Source organism: Puma concolor, chromosome B1, assembly GCF_028749965.1.
Source record: "Puma concolor isolate L17-30 chromosome B1, mPumCon1.1.hap2, whole genome shotgun sequence".
Taxonomy (NCBI): domain Eukaryota; kingdom Metazoa; phylum Chordata; class Mammalia; order Carnivora; family Felidae; genus Puma; species Puma concolor.
In genome coordinates, this window is record NC_141670.1 from 22,812,506 (window position 1) to 22,832,551 (window position 20,046).

Consider the following 20,046-nt stretch of genomic DNA (forward strand, 5'->3'; position numbering starts at 1 on the left):
AAGGTTTCCCTGAATGTCGGACATACTATTATTAACTTTATCGCAAAGTTGAGCAAGTAGGAAAACATGATTTCTCACATAGGTATTTAGTGTCCTCATGTCTTATTAATTTGTGAGCCTTCTCTGGGTGTTCGGTGTTGCTGCCTTATGAGTTTTTTTTTTTTTAATTTTTTTTTTCAATGTTTACTTATTTTTAGAACAGAGAGAGACAGAGCATGAACGGGGGAGGGGTAGAGAGAGAGGGAGACACAGAATTGGAAGCAGGCTCCAGGCTCTGAGCCATCAGCCTAGAGGCCGACGCGGGGCTCGAACTCACGGAGTGCGAGATCGTGACCTGTGTGAAGTCGGACGCTCAACCGACTGCGCCACCCAGGCGCCCCTGCCTTATGAGTTTTAATACTATGGCTTTTGTGTGTTATATTTCCAGGACAGTATATTTCAAGGTATTAATACCAGTAAGACCTTAAGTTTGTATAGTTGCATTAGAATTTACCAAAGCACTGTCATGTGTGTTTTGACATGAATTATAGCCTTGGGAAGCAGGAAAGGAAGTTATTATTACCCCCATTTATAGTTGATAAAGGGGAGTAGGAGACAACTTCCATCCTGGGTGGAGCCAGAATTCAAAGCTAATGCCCTCGCTCCAGAGCTAGAATGCTTTCTAGATACTCTCTGTTCTGATGACATATACCTTGCTTGATACAAACCAAGAAACATTAAATTATAGACTACAATGTAACTAATTTTCAGAGCCCAAAGGTCTCCATCTGTAAACTCAATTATTTTTTGGGATTATTTTCCTGAAATCCTTACTCTGGGAAAAGGCCATGAGTATGTGTGATTGTTTATTTTCAGTACGTCTTCAAAAGTGTCTGGCCCATCACTCTATCTAGTTCTAGTCCCTGAAAGCCGAACCTGACAAAATTCACACAGGGCTGCACGATAAAGAATACCTTCATGCCTATATATTAAAAATCTATATTCAGAGCCTATGAACATTAAATCTGCATTCAGAAGTCAGAATACGTATTCATTAAATCTGTCTCTAGTGTATTCAATGAGTCTTATTGGGTACCCTCCATGTTTCTGTGTGGAGGTTCCTGGGATACGGGAGATATAAATATACTCTTAGGGAACATGGGGTAAAACACCCATTGCTTCCTGATATCTTAGCAGAGACACACCATCACCTCTGGCATGGCCAGAATAGAAATTTAAAAATTGTATTCAATGGTGATGACTTTCAGAGGTTATATATAGTTATATATGGCATGTTGATTATTTTAAATTTTACCTGAGCTTTTATTTTGGAGTCCGTCCTTTTTATGAATATAGGCAGTATCATTTGCCTTTCCTGTGAATTCATAAAACCCAGTGCAGTTGAAATTACTTCTAAGACTTCTGAAGCTGCAGGATAATGCGTTCTGTGCAACCCCAGTGACTGATTGGGCGGGTGAAAGAAGAAATATGTGAAAACATTTCTTCTCGTCTAGATTGCCAGAACTGGAAGCAACATAGAGAGTGGTTAGTTTTATTGGTGGTCCAGGCAAAAAAATAAATCCGCTTTTCCTCATGCTCTGCCTCAAAAACCCAAGAAAGCCACATTTATTTTTCAAACCAGAGGAATATGTTGACTAGGAATTCTCAGGCAAGAAACAAGATCTGAGAGATGAGGCCATTAGCCCATTCTGAAGAAAACAAAGTTGATGAGGGGTGCCTGGGTGGCTCAGTCGGTTAAGCATCTGACTTTGGCTCAGGTCATGATCTCACAGTCCGTGAGTTTGAGCCCCGCGTTGGGCTCTGTGCTGATAGCTCAGAGCCTGGAGCCTGTTTCGGATTCTGTGCCTCCTTCTCTCTCTGCCCCTCCCCCACTCACACTCTGTCTCTCTCTCCTTCAGAAATAAATATTTAAAACAAGAAAGAAAATAAAGGTGATGAAAATTACATAGGAACTGCATTCTCATTAATGATTGTGGAATTTTGAGAGATTTTTTAAAAAAATGATTACATGGGTTTGTTCATTGTCTTACAGCTTACAATATTAAAATATAAAGCAACAAGATAGCAGATATAAAAATAACTGTCAATGAAAATGGAGAAGAGCAAATAGCAAAAACTCTTGCGAGTTTTTAGGAAATAAGAACAAAAGAACATCTAGGCTTGAGAGAGAGGGAAGATGGCGGCGTAGGAGGACGCTGGGCTCACCGCGCGTCCTGCCGATCACTTAGATTCCACCTACACCTGCCTAAATAACCCAGAAAACCACCAGAGGATTAGCAGAACGGAGTCGCCGGAGCCAAGCGCAGACGAGAGGCCCACGGAAGAGGGTAGGAAGGGCGGCGAGGCGGTGCGCGCTCCACGGACTGGCGGGAGGGAGCCGGGGCGGAGGGGCGGCTCGCCGGCCAAGCAGAGCCCCCGAGTCTGGCTTGCAAAAAGCGGAGGGGCCTGATGGACTGTGTTCCGACAGCAAGCGCGACTTAGCGTCTGGGAGGTCATAAGTTAACAGCTCTGCTCAGAAAGCGGGAAGGCTGGAGGACAAAGGGAAGGAGAGCTGCTGAGCCCCCGGACGACAGAGCTCAGTTTGGTGGGGAACAAAGGCGCTCGCCAGCGCCATCTCCCCCGCCCATCCCCCAGCCAAAATCCCAAAGAGAACCAGTTCCTGCCAGGGAACTTGCTCGCTCCGTGCGCAAACACCCAACTCTGCGCTTCTGCGGAGCCAAAACTCCGGCAGCGGATCTGACACCCTCCTGCTGCCACAGGGCCCCTCCTGAAGAGGATCACCTAAGGAGAAGCAAGCTAAGCCTGCCCCTCCTGCCCCTGTGCACCTTGCCTACCCACCCCAGCTAAGACGCCAGATCCCCAGCATCACAAGCCTGGCAGTCTGCAAGTAGCCCAGACAGGCCACCCCACCCCACAGTGAATCCCGCCCCTAGGAGAGGGGAAGAAAAGGCACGCACCAGTCTGACTGTGGACACAGCGGTGGGCTGGGGGCAGACATCAGGTCTGACTGCGGCTCCGCCCACCAACTCCAGTTATACACCACAGCACAGGGGAAGTGCCCTGCAGGTCCTCACCACGCCAGGGACTATCCAAAATGACCAAGCGGAAGAATTCCCCTCAGAAGAATCTCCAGGAAATAACAACAGCTAATGAGCTGATCAAAAAGGATTTAAATAATATAACAGAAAGTGAATTTAGAATAATAGTCATAAAATTAATCGCTGGGCTTGAAAACAGTATAGCGGACAGCAGAGAATCTCTTGCTACAGAGATCAAGGGACTAAGGAACAGTCACGAGGAGCTGAAAAACGCTTTAAACGAAATGCATAACAAAATGGAAACCACCACAGCTCGGATTGAAGAGGCAGAGGAGAGAATAGGTGAACTAGAAGATAAAGTTATGGAAAAAGAGGAAGCTGAGAAAAAGAGAGATAAAAAAATCCAGGAGTACGAGGGGAAAATTAGAGAACTAAGTGATACACTAAAAAGAAATAATATACGCATTATTGGTATCCCAGAGGAGGAAGAGAGAGGGAAAGGTGCTGAAGGGGTACTTGAAGAAATAATAGCTGAGAACTTCCCTGAACTGGGGAAGGAAAAAGGCATTGAAATCCAAGAGGCACAGAGAACTCCCTTCAGACGTAACTTGAATCGATCTTCTGCACGACATATCATAGTGAAACTGGCAAAATACAAGGATAAAGAGAAAATTCTGAAAGCAGCAAGGGGTAAACGTGCCCTCACATATAAAGGGAGACCTATAAGACTCGTGACTGATCTCTCTTTTGAAACTTGGCAGGCCAGAAAGAATTGGCACGAGATTTTCAGTGTGCTAGACAGAAAAAATATGCAGCCGAGAATCCTTTATCCAGCAAGTCTGTCATTTAGAATCGAAGGAGAGATAAAGGTCTTCCCAAACAAACAAAAACTGAAGGAATTTGTCACCACTAAACCAGCCCTACAAGAGATCCTAAGGGGGACCCTGTGAGACAAAGTACCAGAGACATCACTACAAGCATAAAACATACAGACATCACAATGACTCTAAACCCATACCTTTCTATAATAACACTGAATGTAAATGGATTAAATGCGCCAACCAAAAGACTTAGGGTATCAGAATGGATAAAAAAACAAGACCCATCTATTTGCTGTCTACAAGAGACTCATTTTAGACCTGAGGACACCTTTAGATTGAGAGTGAGGGGATGGAGATCTATTTATCATGCTACTGGAAGCCAAAAGAAAGCTGGAGTAGCCATCCTTATATCAGACAAACTAGACTTTAAATTAAAGGCTGTAACAAGAGATGAAGAAGGACATTATATAATAGTGACAGGGTCTATCCATCAGGAAGAGCTAACAATTATAAATGTCTATGCACCGAATACCGGAGCGCCCAAATATATAAAACAATTACTCATAAACATAAGCAACCTTATTGATAAGAATGTGGTAATTGCAGGGGACTTTAACACCCCACTTACAGAAATGGATAGATCAACTAGACACACGGTCAATAAAGAAACAAGGGCCCTGAATGAGACATTGGATCAGATGGACTTGACAGATATATTTAGAACTCTGCATCCCAAAGCAACAGAATATACTTTCTTCTCGAGTGCACATGGAACATTCTCCAAGATAGATCATATACTGGGTCACAAAACAGCCCTTCATAAGTTTACAAGAATTGAAATCATACCATGCATACTTTCAGACCACAATGCTATGAAGCTTGAAATCAACCACAGAAAAACGTCTGGAAAACCTCCAAAAGCATGGAGGTTAAAGAACACCCTACTAACGAATGAGTGGGTTAACCAGGCAATTAGAGAAGAAATTAAAAAATATATGGAAACAAACGAAAATGAAAATACAACAATCCAAACGCTTTGGGACGCAGCAAAGGCAGTCCTGAGAGGAAAATACATTGCAATCCAGGCCTATCTCAAGAAACAAGAAAAATCCCAAATACAAAATCTAACAGCACACCTAAAGGAAATAGAAGCAGAACAGCAAAGGCAGCCTAAACCCAGCAGAAGAAGAGAAATAATAAAGATCAGAGCAGAAATAAACAATATAGAATCTAAAAAAACTGTAGAGCAGATCAACGAAACCAAGAGTTGGTTTTTTGAAAAAATAAACAAAATTGACAAACCTCTAGCCAGGCTTCTCAAAACGAAAAGGGAGATGACCCAAATAAATAAAATCATGAATGAAAATGGAATTATTACAACCAATCCCTCAGAGATACAAACAATTATCAGGGAATACTATGAAAAATTATATGCCAACAAATTGGACAACCTGGAAGAAATGGACAAATTCCTGAGCACCCACAGTCTTCCAAAACTCAACCAGGAGGAAATAGAAAGCTTGAACAGACCCATCACCAGCGAAGAAATTGAATCGGTTATCAAAAATCTCCCAACAAATAAGAGTCCAGGACCAGATGGCTTCCCAGGGGAGTTCTACCAGACGTTTAAAGCAGAGATAATACCTATCCTTCTCAGGCTATTCCAAGAAATAGAAAGGGGAGGAAAACTTCCAGACTCATTCTATGAAGCCAGTATTACTTTGATTCCTAAACCAGACAGAGACCCAGTCAAAAAAGAGAACTACAGGCCAATATCCCTGATGAATATGGATGCAAAAATTCTCAATAAGATACTAGCAAATCGAATTCAACGGCATATAAAAAGAATCATTCACCATGATCAAGTGGGATTCATTCCTGGGATGCAGGGCTGGTTCAACATTCGCAAATCAATCAACGTGATACATCACACTAACAAAAAAAAGGAGAAAAACCATATGATCCTGTCAATCGATGCAGAAAAGGCCTTCGACAAAATCCAGCACCCTTTCTTAATAAAAACTCTTGAGAAAGTCGGGATAGAAGGAACATACTTAAAGATCATAAAAGCCATTTATGAAAAGCCCACAGCTAACATCATCCTCAACGGGGAAAAACTGAGAGCTTTTTCCCTGAGATCAGGAACACGACAGGGATGCCCACTCTCACCGCTGTTGTTTAACATAGTGCTGGAAGTTCTAGCAACAGCAATCAGACAACAAAAGGAAATCAAAGGTGTCAAAATTGGCAAAGATGAAGTCAAGCTTTCGCTCTTTGCAGATGACATGATATTATACATGGAAAATCCGATAGACTCCACCAAAAGTCTGCTAGAACTGATACATGAATTCAGCAAAGTTGCAGGATACAAAATCAATGTACAGAAATCAGTTGCATTCTTATACACTAACAATGAAGCAACAGAAAGACAAATAAAGAAACTGATCCCATTCACAATTGCACCAAGAAGCATAAAATACCTAGGAATCAATCTAACCAAAGATGTAAAGGATCTGTATGCTGAAAACTATAGAAAGCTTATGAAGGTAATTGAAGAAGATTTAAAGAAATGGAAAGACATTCCCTGCTCATGGATTGGAAGAATAAATATTATCAAAATGTCAATACTACCCAAAGCTATCTACACATTCAATGCAATCCCAATCAAAATTGCACCAGCATTCTTCTCGAAACTAGAACAAGCAATCCTAAAATTCATATGGAACCACAAAAGGCCCCGAATAGCCAAAGTAATTTTGAAGAAGAAGACCAAAGCAGGAGGCATCACAATCCCAGACTTTAGCCTCTACTACAAAGCTGTCATCATCAAGACAGCATGGTATTGGCACAAAAACAGACACATAGACCAATGGAATAGAATAGAAACCCCAGAACTAGACCCACAAACGTATGGCCAACTCATCTTTGACAAAGCAGGAAAGAACATCCAATGGAAAAAAGACAGTCTCTTTAACAAATGGTGCTGGGAGAACTGGACAGCAACATGCAGAAGGTTGAAACTAGACCACTTTCTCACACCATTCACAAAAATAAACTCAAAATGGATAAAGGACCTGAATGTGAGACAGGAAACCATCAAAACCTTAGAGGAGAAAGCAGGAAAAGACCTCTCTGACCTCAGCCGTAGCAATCTCTTCCTCGACACATCCCCAAAGGCAAGGGAATTAAAAGCAAAAGTGAATTGCTGGGACCTTATGAAGATAAAAAGCTTCTGCACAGCAAAGGAAACAACCAACAAAACTAAAAGGCAACCAACGGAATGGGAAAAGATATTTGCAAATGACATATCGGACAAAGGGCTAGTATCCAAAATCTATAAAGAGCTCACCAAACTCCACACCCGAAAAGCAAATAACCCAGTGAAGAAATGGGCAGAAAACATGAATAGACACTTCTCTAAAGAAGACATCCGGATGGCCAACAGGCACATGAAAAGATGTTCAGCGTCGCTCCTTATCAGGGAAATACAAATCAAAACCACACTCAGGTATCACCTCACGCCAGTCAGAGTGGCCAAAATGAACAAATCAGGAGACTATAGATGCTGGAGAGGATGTGAAGAAACGGGAACCCTCTTGCACTGTTGGTGGGAATGCAAATTGGTGCAGCCGCTCTGGAAAGCAGTGTGGAGGTTCCTCAGAAAATTAAAAATAGACCTACCCTATGACCCAGCAATAGCACTGCTAGGAATTTATCCAAGGGACACAGGAGTACTGATGCATAGGGGCACTTGTACCCCAATGTTCATAGCAGCACTCTCAACAATAGCCAAATTGTGGAAAGAGCCTAAATGTCCATCAACTGATGAATGGATAAAGAAATTGTGGTTTATATACACAATGGAGTACTACGTGGCAATGAGAAAAAATGAAATATGGCCTTTTGTAGCAACGTGGATGGAACTGGAGAGTGTGATGCTAAGTGAAATAAGCCATACAGAGAAAGACAGATACCATATGGTTTCACTCTTATGTGGATCCTGAGAAACTTAAGAGAAACCCATGGGGGAGGGGAACAAAAAAAAAAAAAAAAAAAAGAGGTTAGAGTGGGAGAGAGCCAAAGCATAAGAGACTGTTGAGAACTGAGAACAAACTAAGGGTTGATGGGGGGTGGGAGGGAGGAGAGGGTGGGTGATGGGTACTGAGGAGGGCACCTTTTGGGATGAGCACTGGGTGTTGTATGGAAACCAATTTGACAATAAATTTCATATAAAAAAAAAAAAAAAAAAAAGAACATCTAGGCTTAAGAAATTCAGCACCGAAGAACGCCAGTCTATCACCCAACAACATCTGTAAAAACTCTTTTAAAACTCAACAAGGTGGATAATAATAGAGACAGTATTTTTCACATGGCCTGAAGATTCTGAATAGGTGCCTTGACTGGAATATGTCAGACAGGATGTCACTGACCAGGGATGAGTATTTGTGAGCCCAGGAAGAGATGTGGTTGATATAAATCTTGGCGAGTTGTTACACCGCCATATATAATTAGTACAATGTAATTTGGTAGTTGGAGGAGTCAGGACATTTGTGAAAAAGAAGGTATCTATCTATGGTATCTCTATTCCAATATGACAAATGCCTCCCGGCTCTAGTCTGTGGGAGAGAGAGAAGTCAGGTAAGTGGTAGCTGAATGATTTGGGTTTTTTGTTGTTAGGAATTTAGTGAGGTTTGAGCTATAAGAAATTCTATCCCATTGCCCAGGAGACAGAAGACAACACAGCTTTGGACTGTAAAATAGAAACACCTTGGCCTTCATTCCGCCCTCTTAAGGATACGGACAACATTGACTCCATCTTTGGCTTTCCATCTTATTCATGCCCAGGCAATGACCTCTCTCAGGGCTCTGTGTTCCGGGTTAACGTACGTCCTGTCTGGAATGTTTAGACTTTAGAGAACTACACTTTAGAGAACTACTCTGTGACCTCACCACCGTGTCCCTCGCTCTATCAAAGCCGTGGATTAAGGTCCAGATTTTGTGGAGAATAGCTACTGAGTGCCTGGATCATATGTCCAATGGATGCCCCTTTCAATAAGTTACCCTGAATAAAAGTGTAAATAGTTTAAAGTGCCTTGCACTTTTTTCCATCCCAAAGTGACTTAGTCTGAAGGATACTTTACCGACACTCCTCCACCTTCTGACACCTTCCATCCTCTCCCCACTATCTTTGCCCTATTTCCTCTGGGATGAGGCACAAAGCTGTGAATGTCCCTTGCCCCAGCCCCCAAAGCTCTGGATTCCTTATTAGGTCCCGCTCCTCCAAACTTTGTTGCTCGTCAACAGACTTTTTTGACCGATCAGGTAAGTGTAAGGGGAAACGTTTCAGAAGAGCAACCAAAGTATCCCAATGGTATTGCTAACTTGCTGACTTCCAGGGAACTTAATTTTTCTTTTTTTCATCTGTAAACCTCCACATCCTGAATCACATTACACAGCCATAGCAGTAGCTGGAACATCTGTGGACTTGAGTGAAGGATGCCGGAAAGATTAATGGCAACATCTTTTGCCTTTTATCGCTTCATTGATTTTAAATCAAATTGAGTACTGACCCAGACTGTGAGGTGTATGTCTGAGTCTGGGGGAAGCAGGATGAATGGACCAAGGGTATAGTGACAGAGGGAAGGAGAATGGTGGACAAGTAGGGCCGATCAGTGTGCCGATGAACTAATTTCATCTTATTTCACACTCACTCACTCTACCCTTCATACCCACTCGGGCTTGTTTTACTCCCTCAGAACCTCCCCCCAGGGGGCTCATGACCCCAAATTTAGAAAAGTGCTCAGTAATAAAGCCAGCGTATTACCAGAGTCCAACTCGTATACCACACTCCTTACAAATATTATTACATTTAATCTTCCCCCACCACAGATTGTAGCCTAATTTGACATGAGAGAATTGAGGCAGACAGATGATAAAGAACAGCCTGAGTTTAACAGCTCATAAAATGAGGGGCAGAGAAACCAACCCAGGTAGTTGGTCTCCAGGAATTAAGCTCCTGACCACTACACTACTATTCTTCTTTCACGTTCTGTGAAAATACGCAGGTTACTCTGAAATTGGGATGCCACTAACCTCAAAGCTGTACTTTTGTCAGCTGTTCTGTTTTACAAGACTCTCCTGTTACTCAAGACTGTTAGGTTTATAATGTTCTTCAGACATAAGCCTTAAAAATATTTCTAGCAATAAAATGATTTCATGCATTTGTCCTGAAAACAATGTATATTTCCATTTGCTTTCATATCAGACACAGCTCAGAATCAACTAAGTGCGAGTGTGTTTATACTAAAATGAAACTTCATCAAAATAACACAGCTATACAAGTTGTTGTTGTTTATTTAATTGTTGCCTTCTGATGAGTATTACTGAGGCAACAACTCAGAATCCGTTGTTGTTATTTAATTTCCAAGCAGCAGAAGTCCTCATTATTTTAAATGACATGATTCTGGGATTGGACACAAAGGTCAAAGAGACGTAAGGACTATAAACTTTAGTCCTTACTAATAGAGGCAGACAGAGCTGCCTTTTCCTCTGACTGAAAGCAGGACTGCTCACCAAAGAAAGATTCTGTGGCCAAGCGAAAGATCCTGAACACTGGTGACATTTTCTTGCTCATTTGCTTGTGAACTATCTACTAATGCCAGCAACATTGGACTCATACTGTAGAGAAAAGGAGGTTGATAAGATGGACTGGAAAAGAAAGTAGTGGAATGCGTCAAGAATACTTTAACAGCTTCTACCTCTAAAACTCTGACTTCTTTCACCACTTCTAGACACAGATTTGCTAAAGAAACTATAACCAGGGGCGCCTGGGTGGCTCAGTCGGTTAAGCGTCCGACCTCGGCTCAGGTCATGATCTCACAGTTGGTGGGTTCGAGCCCCGCATCGGGCTCTGTGCTAACAGCTCAGAGCCTGGAGCCTGTTTCATATTCTGTGTCTCCCTCTCTCTCTCTGACCCACCCCTGTTCAGGCTCTGTCTCTCTCTGTCTCAAAAATCAATAAACGTTAATAAAAAAAAAAAAGAAACTATAACCAGACTTGGTCAAAACTAATGAGTTTTAGTAGTTCCCTTTCAATCAGGAGTAGAAAATGGTCTCAGAGACACAAATCTGGGAAAGCATTCCTGATATTCAGATATAACTAAGCTGTGCCATGGAATTTAATTCAGTTAAAAATTTTTCACCCAAAGCTGTCTCACTAGAGGTGGATACATTATCCAATTGATTTCATTGCCTCAAAAGTCTGGTATTGTGAGGCATTTATTCAATGATCACTAATGCCATTGATCACTGACAAACTTCTGTTTGATTCCAAATACTTAGGAATACACACACACACACACACACAGAGAAGATATATATATATACATATATATATATATATATATATATATATATATATAACATTCAAGTATTTCCAGTGATAGTGCTTTGTGATATCTCATGATATATATATTTTAAAATTCTGACAAAGTTTAAATATAACTCTGCAAAGTAATTTTCAATACTAAGCAATTATAATAAAACTGAAGAGTTCTTTAAGAAAAATTTCTAGTTTCATAACTCTTCTTTCAACTTGCATTGTTATTATGGAAATTAAAAATTTACCAACAATTTTCCTTAGTTTATGTCATAGTGCCTTGTGTACCTATCGTCCTAAAAAAAATCCATATTCTGTTTTTCTGACTTCAAAGACAAATATATTTTAATATAAAACTAGACTTTAAATAATAATATTTTTATGCTAGAGTGCTAGCATATAAATATACTAGAAAGAATATCGATAAAAACTAATGAATACAATTCCCATGGCAATAAAGGGTCAAGAAACTGGGACTGTTGATAAATGCTTATGAAAAGGCATCTCTCTTTGTTTCGAAAGCCAGTAAAAGATGCAGCTTCTTCACAGAGGAATATAGTTTTCACCGAGGACTCAAAAATTGTATTATTTTGTTTCTTATTTCTCAAGCAAGAATCAACGACTTCAGAGTAAGGCACAAAAACAAGCGAAAGTTTAAAATTGACAAAAATCACAGGAAAAGAAGCTGGGGCAGTGGGAATTAATCAGGTAATTGAGAAACCAGTAGTAACTCTGAGCCTGATTGTGACCAACAGGGAGAAACTGGTTATTGAAGAACTTCCATGGCAACCATGAGGAAAAGCAATCATGCTGTCTCTCCATTTGTGAAAGCAAAGCATGAGATCTGCTCAGACGTGGGAAGGTTGATCTTTTAAAAATTGAAGAGAAAGTACTTTCCATTCTTGGAAAAATCTCTGAAATAAAAACTCAGTAAAATTTGAAAGCTCTCAAAAAGTTAATTTTAGCAGAAATTTAAAATGATCCTGAGGGAAAAAAATGGTGCATTTCAAACAAGATTCAAACAAGATATGATCACAAAAAATGCTCTCTGATGCCCTCAGATTTTTAATAAATATGGGAAAAGGTTAAAGACAAAAGCAACAATAATGAAGTGACTAGAAAAACATAAAACCTATTGGTGCTTATTTCCATATCGTGTGTGTATGTGTGCATATTGTAAAAAGTCTCTGCGCTTTTCTATCTAAAACATTTTCTACAGGGACCTACATTGCTTTTACAACTTGGAAATTAACAATGAATGTTATTTTAAAGTAGAAATGTGAGATCATAATTAAAGCCAAACACAGAAGAGTAACACTAACTTATGAGAATTATATAAGAAAGGCCAAGACCCAATACGACTATTTGGTGAAAGAAAGAGAGAAAAAGAGAGGGGGAAGGAGAGAGACAAAGAGAGAAAGGGAGGGAGGGAAGGAAGGAAGGAAGGAAGGAAGGAAGGAAGGAAGGAAGGAAGGAAGGAAGAGAGGGAGGGAGGAAGAGAAAAAAAGAAAAGTATCTACAAGAATGAGAGATGGATACTTTTTGATGGAGAAAGTTAACACAACTCCTCAATTCTTATTTTGTCTCTCTTTTTCAGTAAAGGAGACTAATGTTTGCCCCAGAACAGGAAGAATAAACATTGACAATATGTAAAAGCAGACAGGGCTGAGAGAATAGATTTTTCCAAATGAGGTCAAGCCTTCCATCCCAAGACTGAGTGATATCATCAGAAGGCAATCTATTCTATTTCAGCAAGAAAATGAATCAGATTTAGTTAACAGAAATAGAATATAAGTATGTAAATTTAGGGGATGCTGTTGAAACAGGATGAGTAGATTGGACTGTGCTTACAAGAATGAGAATTGGCTGAGTTCATCTGATTGAGTCTATGCTTCTTAGATCCTTCTTAAAGTTGTCTTGGCAATGGGATTCTTACTCATGCAAACAGAAGGAAAGAAAGGAATGATAACGTGGGCTTCAGGAACGCAGGCTCTAGTTAATTCTATTAGAAAGTCAGGGAAGAAGTTTGGGAGAGGTTTGTACAATGGACAAAAAGATGAGCTCAGGAATCGATTGTAATGGATTCTAGACAAAAGGTAGTTTACTGAGCCTCGGCCTTCAGAAACATCTCGATCGTTATAAATCTGTTATATCTGCCGCAGACATGATGATAGTATCAGTAAACTAGATCTTTGCGCGTCTCTGTTGCGTCTCCCTGTCCTCCTTGATGTGCATTATCTTATGGGAAGGAACCTCGGGTCCGGGAAGTGGGAGAGCTCATTTTCCTGACACCTTTGGATAACAAGCTTGAATTACTTGCCAGGGTGGCAGCTTGTTACCTTCATTTCTCTTCCTGTCCTTGCTGCCACAAAGGAAGTTCAAACCCACCTCGAGGGATCTGGAGGAGTAGCCAGGGTCACAGGGATCTTATAAGTGAGATCATGAAAATACTGCCAGTTATTTTTGAGAAATCTTGGCCAGTAAGGGAGGCACTTGGAGGCTGCTTATTAGCAAATTTCAGTCCGATTTGACACACTGGGGAGAAAAAGTCGATTTCACAAACCTAAGACTTCACCAATCACAACTGTTCAAAGTCTAGAAGAGAATATGAAAAGAAAGATGGATTGGAAGAATCTGGAAGAGAAAGTATAGTAATGAAAGAACAATCTGTGTCCCACCCAACCCATTTTTTTTTTTTTTTTTTGTATTACTCTGGTAAGAAGGGGGTATCTTCAGCAAGGTTCTGGTAAGGTTTCTCATTACTTTTTTTTGGAAACAAGGCAGATTAATATAGCTTTGTCCAGGACCATGTAAAAGCACATTAAGTAACTACATTCAAGTGATTTTGATCTTGAGAGGGGTATCACATTGTGTAGCGATTTTTAGATGAGACTCTCAGCCCTCCATTCTCACCCTTATATCCTCACAATCGGATAAAGACATATAGACTAGGTGCATCAATTCAAGTATGGCTAGGAAGTATGGGTAGGAAGGACAGTAAATACATTAGAAGATCAAGATCTGAAAACACCATTAAAATTTACACTCATAAGTTAAATCCAATAAGATGAACTTTACACAAGAGTACAAAAAAAAACCCCACTGTAGTCCCCCAAAATCATCGTATTAATTACATGAATAAAATATGATTTAGCATTAGCACATGTGAGTGATAACTGAGTAATTTTAGTTACGAATAAGAATTAAATGAATTAGTAGGGCTATTGTTAACCAACTATAACTTCAGAAACTTTAGAGAACAATAATGCTTAAAACATATTTCTCTTCATACTACCTGGAGAAACATACTTGGAAACAGGCAAACAGATGAGAAAGTGTCCACAGGAGAACCACCAAATAATAAAGGTTAAAAAAAATTATGGGAGACAAAAATATCCTTGAATTTGGGTTGTTTATCCTAGAGGAGACTCAGGAAGACATCCAAGTCATCTCCAAATATTCAAAGAAGTACCACGTGGGATAAGAATTAGACTTTTTGCCACAGATTACAACTGAGATCAGTAGGTAGAAGCAACAGAGAAGTAGAGTTTATCCAATATAAAGGAAATTATCATAATAGAGACGTCAAAAAAGGAAAGTGATTGGCTTAGAGAGGGAAAGTTCTCGATCACCCAAAGTATTCAATCACACACAAAGTAATAATTTGGCAAAGATTTTATAGAAAGGACTCAATTCTACAAGGGATAATTGTCAAATCTGATTCATTGTTGGAATCATCACAGGACGTGAAAAAAGTGACATATTCTTGATTTTTACCCTCACCTATAATTTCAGAATTTTCAGGGGTGGGGAAGTTTACATTTTTAAAAGCATCCTAGGTGACCCAGATGATGATGCAGGTTTGACAAACACTAGATACCCTTAAGGTCTCTTCTCAGTCTGAGATTTTATGATCAAGGCAGTCAAATTAGTTGGCTGCCATTAAAGTCTGTGGTAAAACAAAACAAAACAAAACAAAACAAAACAAAACAATGGAACCATTAATAAGAATGAAAATGAGGGCATAAACATTATCTGACATCCTAGTTTTCTTACATAAGGTTTATATAGTACACAATAATGTTTCGAGAAAACTTTTTCAAATCTGGTTAGTGATAGTTTGTCGTGCTTATGTTTCTTGCTAGATATACATATACATGTAGGTATGCATATGTATTTGTGAGAATGATGTGTATTTTGGAAACAATAAAAACTTGAATAAAATGTTCAAAGTCCCGCTGGCAGCTTAAAATGAACCAGTTTTGAAATAAGGACTTCAGGGTGCATATTTGTTGGGGAACATCATTTAGAAGACATGACTGCCAGTCGACCTATGAGCAGGACCCCACACTCTGAGGCTCCTCACGCCCTCCCCTGCCCTTGGCTTGCTTTCCTGCTCCCAGAGGCTGCTCCGAGGACACAGCCTTGAGATAGTGATGTGATGCTGAGAACACGTGCACAGTGTACATCACTAAACCCAGTTAACGCGCATTTATAAACTTCTAAGATTTGGTGGGCAGCTGCGGAATCCGTTCATCTTCCTGTGACACAAGACGAGCCTCATAGGTAAGTTTCCTTTGCTTATTAAAACTGACACCTACCAACCTAGGGTGGCCAGTCCCTTTCTTCGGTCTCTCCCTGCCCTCCATGGAAGGGAGCCAGTTTCAGATCACACCAAGGAAGCTCCTGAGAGGATTGCTAGGATTCTAGGATAAAATAGAATAATTTGCATCGTAGAACAATTTTTGTATTACCAAATTGCTGGCGTTTAAAGAAAGGGGAGGGAAAAGACGTTGGCAATATTTACAAAGTGCCTACAGTATGGCAGGAACTTTATAAACACATTTAATGTTTAAAACAAGTCTTTATTGGAGCGCCTGGGTGGCTCAGTAGGTGAAGCATCCAGCTCTTGATTTCAGCTCAGGTCATGATCTCACGGTTCTTGAGTCTGAGCCCCACCCCTGGCTCTGCGCTGACAGCTTGGAGCCTGCTTGGGATTCTCTCTCCCTCTCTCTCTGCCCCCCCCCCCGGCAAAAATAAATAAACATTTAAAAAAATTAATAAATAAGTCTTTATAACGGAAATTTCCTCATTTTACAAATGAGGAATTGAGGTCCCGTCAGACTTCAGGATTTAGTTTCAAATTCAGCCATAAATTATAGACCCCAATGAATTACATTTTATCTGGCACAATGGGATTCCACATGTTGGTGGCACTTTCTACTCCATTTTACATACTTGGTTAATTCGCAACATACATAATTGTGCCATTAGTTTTAAGCATATAAAATATGAACTTGGGCAGCTATTAAATGTGTGTGAGTTTTCTTATCCTAAAATATGGATGATAATAAATATATTCATTTAAATAATCTTAATTGTTGCAGCCTTATCAGGTGTGTCTGTTTATCACCCTCTTTCTTTTAGGATAAGAGGGGCTCGCACACAAGAGTTAGTAGCTGCCCAAATTGAGCCCATTAATGTTGTGGATCCAGATTTTGATTTTGAAAACCTGACTCAAGAACCTACACAGAAAGCCATCTGATATGCTGCCTCCCTAAGTCTGACCGCATTCTGGGGGCCTCCCTGACTCTGAACGTTTGCACAGGGGCCTCCCTGACTCCGAACGTACCTACAGGTGATACAGATCAAAGGAGTTGTTCATGAAACATAGCAGTTCTTTAAATACATCTCTGAAGAGATGATTAAGTGTAATTCAATATATTAGATCCCCTAATGTCACCTACACTTTATTGCATACAAATATGTATAGTATAAGATTTTTAGTGATAAACTGATAATACATTCATTATTAAAAATGCAAATTTCTTGGAGCGCCTGGGTGGCTCAGTAGGTGAAACTTCCAACTCTTCATTTCAACTCAGGTCATGATCTCGTGGTTGGCAAGTTCAAGCCACATCTCAGGCTCTGTGCTGACTGTGTGGAGCATGCTTGGGATTTTCTCTCTCTCGCTCTCTCTCTCTGCTCCCTCCCCACTCTCTCTGTCTCTGTCCCTGTCTCTCTCTGTCTCTCAAAATAAATAACCTTCAAAAAATGCGAATTTCTTGATGTTGATGCTACTTCATTCTTCCCAGCTCCTACCTTTGTGTACATCCTTTTTATTTTATTTTATTCACATTCTCCTGCTCTGACTCTGTTAGTGTAAATAAGTAGAAACAACAACCAAAACACTCTGATACATTTGAGGCTTCAGAAGCGATTTTACAAGGTAGTGGCTCATAGAACAGGAGGATTTGCACCTAAGCTCTATCAGTGCTGACGGTAGGAACCTGGTGTGAAGTCCAGATGGACAGGATGGTCTGCAAGTGTAAACTTATTCAAGATTTAAGACCGGGGCACCTGGGTGGCTCAGTCGGTTGAGCGTCTGGCTTCGGCTCAGTTCATGATCTCACAGCTCGTGAGTTCGAGCCCCATATCAGGCTCTGGGCTGACAGCTTAGAGCCTGGAACCTGCTTTGAATTCTGTATGTCCCTCTCTCTCTGCTCCTCCCCCACTCATGCTCTGTTTCTCTCTCTCTCTCCTTCAAAAATAAATAAAAACATTTAAAAAATTTTTTTAAAAAGATTTAAGACCACTCGATCAAATAAATTATTATCAAGAACAGAAATCACTGTCTCCTCTGTTAATCTTACAAGGGGCTGGAAGTTTGTGGAGTCGTCTAAACGCCAGTCTGCTATAAAAGGCTTGCGATCTGTGCTATATATATTACAAACATAGTTTCTAATGTTCAAATGCACGTAAGAATCAAGAAACTCCTCTTTATTTGCCAAAATTTAGAATCACGGGTTTACCTGTGATTTAAGGTTTGGTTTTGTTTCTCCTCAATGAAGCGGGGATACCAATGCACAAATTAAAATTTTTCACAACTGAAATCATGTGTGTGTGTGTGTGTGTTTGTTTGTTTGTTTGTTTTTCCCTCTGAGACAAAATCCGGGGACTGTGTCTTCCCGGGACCACTGCCATCGAGGGGTCTCCCACGCAGGAGCAAGACCACACCTTGCTTCTGGCTGGTCCGCGGTGAGGAGGCCTCTGGCCCAGGCTGATGGCAGAAGCAGGGGCCATCGAGTGGCTTGTCCTGTAGCGTCCTGCCCACCCTCCTCAGAATTTCCCCCTTGCTGAACTTCATCAGATGTCTTTTTAGTAGAGACTTTGTGAATCCAAAGGGACGGTTCCCTCAGCAGGAATTACAGCTCGTTTCAGCTGTAAGTTGAATGAGTTACAGCTTATTTCTCTGCAAAGATGCAATAGAAAACTTGAAGAGCACGACTCTAATCTCAAAAGAAAGTTTAAACAGAAACCAAGGCAGCAAAAGGCCACATGTGTATTGGAGCAAATCAGCCGAACTGACTAAGGTAACGAAAACAAGCCAAAGAAGGCCCGAAGTATCTGGCATAAAAATTTTAAAAACAAATTTAAACACCCACAAACTAACTACTTGATGGACTCAAGTAGGTAACTTTTCAACTTGGGTCATATAAACAGAGCTAATATAAACCGAAACATATAAACAGAGCTAACAGGGTCATATAAACAGAGCTAATAACAAAGAAACAAAATATTCTCCCCACAGATAATTAGAAGAATCACAGTGGAATGACACAACACTACTTATGAATGCTTATCTTCACCAAATTCAAATGGAGTCTGACCAAGTTTATAGATCTAACTGCCAGTTTACAGGAAATGCAGAGGGCAGAGGAACGTGTGATACGGTAGCCTAGAAATGAAGTGGCAAAATCCAGATTGTGGGACACACCCAACCCAGTGTTTTCATTTCATAAATTGAAAGGGGGGGGGAGAAAAAACGATTAAAGATCCTTAAAAGCCAAAAACCAAACCATTTCAACGTATGAGACTTATTTGAACAACCTGTAAAAAAAAACAACAAAAAAAAACCTGGTAAGACTTTTGGGATATGTGAATGTTGACTGGATATTTGATGCTATTTAGGAATTATTATTAATGTTTTAGCAAAATGGTTTTCTTGGCTATGTTTTACTTTCTTTCTGACACTGCATTTTTCACCTGTAGCATTACCGTTTGGTGTCTTTATCTTTGCTGGAACCTGTTCACACATATTGTCCATATTCTCTTTTTAACACATTTATTATTTTGAAAGTCCCTCTCTGATGGTTTCAACACCTGGGACATCCTAGGTCTGGTCCTATAGACCCTCTCTTGATGATGAGGCTCTCCGTATTGCTTCTTCATGGTGTCTCATAATCTTTTACTGTATGCCAGGCATTGTGTATAAAATATCAGTAAAAACTGAAGGAAAGGCATTAACTGTCTTCTGTTATGCAGCCAGTGTGGGTGGAGAGGAGTCCTTAAACCAATTTCACCTGTAGTTGAACTGGGCCTGGGCTCCATTGCTGTGGAGATTTAGTTCACAATTGGTTTCAGATGTTTGGTGGGCAGGACTTGAAATGTGATTAGCTACGGAGTGTTCTCAGTTGTTTTGCCCTGTCCACAGCGCTCAGCAGAGCCAGGGTGTAGAGGGAGGCTTTCTCTCAGCTGTCCTTTCCCTGTCCTGGCACTGAGTTCAGTCATATGTCATTGCCTAAAGGGATTCTCTCAGCTCCCGCTGGGCCCTCAGACTTCCGTGGGCCCAGAGCAGTTTAAGGGGACCCTTTCAGCACACCTGCTCCCCTCCTCCCCACTCTGCGCTGTGAGCGACCCTAACTCATGCTTCAGCTGCTTTGTCTCATTTCCTGGCCCTGCATCCAGTCCTCAGCGTGACCACTTGTTGAGGAGCCATGGATAAGACTGGACAGGTAAGCCTGACTCTT